Below are 7,133 nucleotides of genomic sequence, written 5' to 3' on the forward strand. Positions count from 1 at the left end.
TAGGGTTCCTGCCTCAACCCAGGTGCAGGAAAAAGGTAACATGGTTCTGAAGTTCACAGACAAGGCTCACAGGAGCACTACAACAGTGACCTTTAATCATAAGATGACAGAATATTTCTCCTACCTCCTACACCTTACCGTCTTCTCAACGGTAAACTGCATTATAGCTAATGCAATGAGAGAAAAGAAAATAAATGTTTTTCAAATTGAAAATGAAGAAATTAAAATGGCTCATTCCGTACATGCCATGGTTTTCCATATAGAAAATACAAGGAAAAAAAGCAAATGAAAAGATCAGTACATGATAACTGATGATAGTAAGGTCATCAGACGCAACATAAATATATAAAAGTCAATTGTTTTCCTATATATCAGCAATGAAAAAAAGTAATTTCAAGTTAAAAACACAATGTTCTTTACAATAGCACTGAAATATGAAATACCCAAGTGCAAATCTAATGAAATATTATGCTATATATTCAGAAACCCTGATGAAAGAAAACAAAGAAGATCTAAATATATGGAGAGATATTTCAAGTTTGGGGATGGAAAAGTCAATATTACAACATTAATTCTTCCCTGATTGATATATAGAGACATTACCATTCCAAACAAAATCCTAGCAAACTACTTTGCGGATATCAACAAACTTATTCTTACATTTAAATGAGAAGGCAAGCAACCTAAAATAGCCAATACAATATTGAACGAGACGAATTTGTAGGTTGGGCACCACCCAACATCAAGACTTACTATAAAAGGACAGTAATCAAGACAAAATGGCATCAGAAAAGCACATACTAATATATCAATGGAACTCTGTAGAAGCCCTGTAATAGACTTCAAAAATATAATCAACAGATCTTTGACAAATGTGCAAAAGGAATGTACTAAAGGAAGGATAGTCTGTTCATCAAAGGATACTGGAACCATTGGATGGCCATGTGTAAAAACCAAACCAAACCAAACCAAACCAAAACAAAACAAAACTAGACACAGATCTTACAGCTACACAAAAATTAACTCAAAAGGGATCATAGATAGATAGATAGATAGATGATAGATATTGACAGATAAATAGATACATGTATATAACAGAACTGCAAAACTTCTAGACAAAAACATTGGAGAAAATCTGGATGACATTGGGTTTGGTGACCGGAGTATTTAGTTACAGCACCAAAAGCACCATCTAAGAAAAAAAAAAAGTTGCACTTCATTATAATTACAAACATTTATTCGGCAAAAGATACTCTTAAAACAATGCAAAGTCAAGTCACAAGCTAGGGGACCGTATTTTCAAACCACATGTTTGGTAAAGGAGTTGTATTCCAAATATACAAATAAAAACACACACAAAAAAAGAAATCTTCACTAGAAACTGGGCAATGGTTCGGGAACAGATGTCTCACCAAAGAAGATGCACAGGTTGTTCCATAAGCACATGAAAGACGTTTGACCTAATTTGTCTTCAAGGAATTGCACACTGAAACCATAACGAGATACCACTATATACCTACTAGAATAGCTAACGTCCAAAAAACTGACAATGCCAAAATGCTAATTAGGATGTAGAACAACAAGAACTCTCATTCATGGCAGATGGGAACATCAAATAGTGCAGTCACTTTGGAAGACAGTATGGTAGTTTCTCACAGTTAAGCCTAATCTTACCACCCAATGCGACAGTTGTGTTCCAAAGTAGTTCCCCAATTAAATTCAAAGCTCGTATCTGTAAAAGCTTGCACACGAGTATTTACATCAGCTTTATTCATATTGCCCCAAATGAGGTAACCAAGATAGCCTTTAATAGGTGAATGGATAGGTAACTTGTAGTACATTTATATAATGAAGCATTACTAGTGATGGAAAGAAATGAATCATCAAACAACAAAAAGACATAGAGGAGGGGTGCCTGGGTGGCTCAGTTGGTTAAGTGTCCGACTTCAGCTCAGGTCATGATCTCACGGTTCATGGGTTTGAGTCCCGCGTCTGGCCCTATACTGATGGCTCAGAGCCTGGAACCTGCTTCGGATTCTGTGTCTCCCTCTCTCTCTGCCCCTCCCCTGTTCACGCTCTGTCTCTCTCTGTCTTTCAAAAAATAAATAAATAAATGTTAAAAAAAAATTAAAAAAAAACTATAATGATGGACACCTGGCATTATGCATTTTTCAAACCTGTAGAACTTGACAGCACAAATAGAGAGTATCAATACATGAAAATCTATTCTGAATTTAAAAAAAGTTACTTAGGATCCCCTGGAATCTCAGGAAGAAAAGCAGACTGCGGCAAAAATTCAACTGTATTATAAACACATGAAAAGCTCCCTGAAGGAAGTAGGAGGAAGGGACTACTGACCGGTGTTAACTTTTCAAATGAGTAGCAGCTATAAGACTGAAGGTTGAAGGGGTTGCTAGTAACCTTTGTGCTCTGGTTGATGAAGTTTATCCCATTAGGATATGGCTCAACAATTCTCGTAACTATCCGTGTGCCCTGAAGTTGAACGATAAAGTAAAGAAATGAATGAACACTGGATGACGAGAGCCAGGCTCCTCACTACTGGGGAATATGCAGATAAGCGAGGGGGGTGAGAGTCTAGAATTGTCCATATGGATCACTGGAGAAGTCAGTGTTAACTCGTGTTTTGTTAAATACAGATACAGATGGTTCCACACAGAAATATGTATAGACATGTGTACATGCATGGGTTAGTCTGAACTGAGAGTGAGGAAAGAGATGATATCCTAGTAGCAAAGAACCCATCAGATCTTGGATTCTAATGTCATTTTCCAATAACAAGTTCCAGGACTATTTGGAGAAATGACTGATTCTAGGACTGCAGCAGTCTAAGCAGGATGAGCCTGGAGCGTTATGTAGGGCCAGAAATTAAGGAAGTGCCAAAAAAAAAAAATCCCATTGAAGGGCACGTCATTTTTTTTTTCCAGATATTTTGCTTATGTTGAGCCAGGCACAGTGCTAGCTTCTTGCATTGGTTTTCTCTTTTAATCACAATGATTAGCAATTTCCAGGTATGCAAATTGGATAGTTTACCTGGATCATTATAAGGTCCGTCATAGTTCAAATAAGTTACAGAGCTAGGAACCGAACAAACATCTGTAGAAGTCCCAATTTGCCTTTTTTGAAAATAAGCCCTGAGGCTCCTCTACTGGGAATATCCCATTCAGAATCATTAAGATATGCCTGTGATAGTAGCAAAATCAAGGGTCGTTTGTATGTTCAGGAAGTGTAATCAACTTTTTAAAGGCAGAATGAAATTTTACTGTGCCTCTGAGTTAAGGTGCGTTGTTATTTGGGGGACAGATTCCACATTTGTGGCAATTCAAGACTGCCTTTTAGCAAAATTCATCATGTAATAAATTATATCTTGGTACTGAAGTAGCAAACCAGTAATGTTAGGTCATAATAAAGAAGTATCACAGACAACGGAAGAATCTGATTCACGCATCCTGAGAGGCTATTGTCCCTAATTCTGTACAGGGTTTGATACCAAAATACCAAAGATGGAATTGACAACAATTAAGGGCAGCCATGATCTCTGTAATACATGAGCTGCGCCCACTGATGCTTCCTCATAGAGCATCAAGCAATTGTACTCACAAGTGGGTACTTGCTCATGCAAATTAATGGTAATTACAAAATAAATCATAACCGCCGCCAAAAAAACACCCTAGATTCTTCAAATTATATCTAATACATGATCAATTGTTAGTTGATGATTTTCAAAATATTACAAAGTGCTTTTTGAGATAAAGCTTTCCTTCACGATTTTAAATACTGCAGATTTATTTATTCCCAAATTTCTTAAAGATAGTTAATATGGAACAGTGGAAATAACCATGAGACTATCTTCTGCACAATTGGTGTATCAATAGGGACAGATGTTCCTCTCTGGATTTATGCCACCTATACAATTTTAATTGCCTTTAAAAATAGTTTTAAGCATTGATGCTAGAAGCAAAGCCAAAGTTGGCGGTGAGCGTGTTATGCAGATTCACTTGAACGTTTTAGACACCGCCTGTCAACAACTATCTTGCATTTTCCACTTGGAAAATTATCTTCCTGATAATCACATAAAGAAAATATCTATCAATATTTAATTACGCTACCTTGAAACATGATTTAGCTGCCTTCACTTGCATTTCATTTTCAAAAACACAAAACTAAAGATTAATTAGTATGGAACTCTTATTAACTAATCAGAATTCCAAAAAAAGGAGTTTGGTGGTACTTCTCTTCTCCATTTGGGTCAGTGATTTAATGATATAGGAGGCTATCAAGTGTTTTTCTTTTATTTTTATTTTAGATTCTAACACTATTGAGCTTCTTACGCATAGTGATACGCCATACGGAAATTTTTTTTCTCTTTTTCTGTAGTGCAAAAAATAAAAAAATGAAAACAAAAACAAGTGGTCAAGTGTAGGTCTAGATAGCGCTAGGTACAGTGAACCTAATTTGTGGTGATTTGAATATTCTCATTATCATCATCATTACTCTTTTAAGTTATTTTCGTGTTTCTTGTATTTAAAGAATCCTCCTCCCGGCTTGTTTCTTTTCTTTTCTTTTCTCTTCTTTTCTTTCCTTCCTTTTTCTTTCTTTTCTTTTTTTAATGTGAACATTTTCTTTTCCAGAGACTTTGAGTTTGGGTTTTGCGCGAATGTGCTCAGTTGTTAAAAGGGAATTGTCTTTGGCCATCAATCCATAATGCTTGGAATGTTTCCAGATGGCCACACTGATTTTAACTGTTCTGCTACACAATGTAGATTGTTTTAATGTTGGGCTGGGCTGTCATTGGGACGCTTCCAGAGATAAAATAACTTTAAACCATTTGGCTTTTCTTATCTTTCGTTTCTCATTATTTTAAATCTCTACCATAGCACTCACAGGAGCACCCTACAGTTTAGAAAAAAGAAAGAAAGACAAATACACATACAAATACCTTATAGACTCATATTTCTCAGCAAGATTCTCTTTCCAAGAAATGTTATCTTTTTGATAAGTGTCCCTTTGTGCTTCTAAAAAAGTTTGAAATTTGATAAGAGTGATAAAGAGCCATTATGTGTATCTTAAAACAAATAGTAGGTGAGCTATAATTTTTTTTTCACAAGTTGACCTAAGAATGATAGGCCTAGAAATCAGAGGTGGGACACAAATTTAAATTCTTATAAACCTTTAACTTCTATTTGAAAAGTAAGCAGAAAAATAAATAATCAAAAAATAAGCAGACAAATAAATCTCTTAAAAAGTTTGTACATCCAGGAAGAATGCCTTTTGTCAATGGATACCTAAGTGTTCTTTACTTTGTGCCTGTATTAAGTTCATTAATCCACTTACACAAACACTCAGATAGCTATTCCTTGCTGTAATTTTTCTGTTCAGTATCCAGGTCAAATTATGAAAAGTAAAACCCTTGGAGAGAAAGAATCTATATAGTAACTTTGTAAGCAATCCGAACTTAGAAAAACAGCATGGCCTCACCAATGTTCTGGCCCTACCCAATTTTCAGCCCCTTGGTTCTTTTGCTCACATCTCTGTTTTATTTAACTGCTAGACCATTAAGAATTCTTAAGGAAGATAACTCACATGACTCACAAATGTAATCCCCACACGATCCAGAACCGTTCCTCAATGGAAAAGGGAGGCATTTAATATTTTTTAAAAAAGCATCCATTTTAATTCCGCTCTGGAACCAAACGATGAAGAAAAGGTACAAATGTAGGCTTTTTGATATTTTTATATAAAATACCAAGTCCTCAGACAAAACGGTGCTAAAATTGCAGACAGAAGAAGATTTAGATAGATATCAGAATCCGATAGTCAAATGGGAGAGCAGAATTCAATGCTTCTCACCAAAATATAGCTTTAAAACGTTTGTACCAATTATATTGTAATAGAGGACATCTTCTTCTTTCATGTTTCTGTAGACGTTAAAGGCAAAAACGGTTAATACGTGAAAGAAATATTTGAAGGAACCGGGCCATCAAAAACATCAAGCTATCAAGGTTTCAAGTTTCTCAAAACCAATAGGAAGTAACATCTTATAAATCAAAAACTAATTATAAAAAGAAAATTACAAAATATAACAGTAGATCTACTTGTGATTTATTTCGACTTTCTCCTTTCATCCAGATAAGAGTTTCTTTTGTAGATCAGATTAAGCATCACAAGATTAATGGCACACTTAGACAGGCATTTGAACATTTTTTCAAGCTAGTTCTTTTAGAGACCTGGGTCCTAAAGGCTCGTCTGTAAATTGCCTATAACTGATTATGGTTACATAAACACTTAATAAATGCAGACCCAAAGAACTTTCTCTGTTGGTTCCTTTATTGTTTGCTGCCCCTCTCCACAAACTTCCAAGAGTTTTGGGTTCTCTTGTTATCCAGCAACCACAAGTCTAGTCCCAAACTCATATCCTTAAAATTCTATCAGTTCCCTTTTTTCACTTAACTCCTAACAACTTTTCTTATTGGGCTTGGCTATTGATATCTGCGGAGTGATATTTTATAGTTTTCAAATCAATGCCTCCTCTAATTCCCAAGAAAATTATTTCTTCTTTTATTGATCAATGATTTTATTTTGGGAACAAGAATTTGTGAATCAAGAATTATTCTTCAGGTACCAGAATAATTCCTGGGCTAAAGAGAATTTCAGAATTTCACCAGAAAGTTTCATGTGGAAAAGCGAAAAAGATACAAAATATGTCACCAAATTTTACCCCTCTTCTTTTTGTAGTAGCTCCAATTTGAACTATTCAAGCAGGCAGCATTACTTAGATGAAAAAGTGTGGTATGGGGTGTATAGGTAGAATTTTTCACTTATAATTCCACTAGAGATATAACAAAGAGAACTTGCAGACCAGAGTTGGGAAGTAGAAACATAAAAAGAAAAAAGGATTAAGATACAATCAGTTCATTTCCATCTAACACAGCAGGCTACATTAGAAATAATTTACTCTAGTTTCAGGCTTTTTTGAAGGAACTTCCATGCTGTTCTCCAGAGTGGCTACACCAGTTTGCATTCACACCAGCAGTTCAAGAGGGTTCCCCTTTCTCCACATCTTCACCAACATCTGTTGTTTCTTGTGTTGTTAATTTTAGCCATTCTGACAGGAG

This window comes from Prionailurus bengalensis, chromosome A1 (genome assembly GCF_016509475.1).
Source record: "Prionailurus bengalensis isolate Pbe53 chromosome A1, Fcat_Pben_1.1_paternal_pri, whole genome shotgun sequence".
Classification (NCBI taxonomy): Eukaryota; Metazoa; Chordata; class Mammalia; order Carnivora; family Felidae; genus Prionailurus; species Prionailurus bengalensis.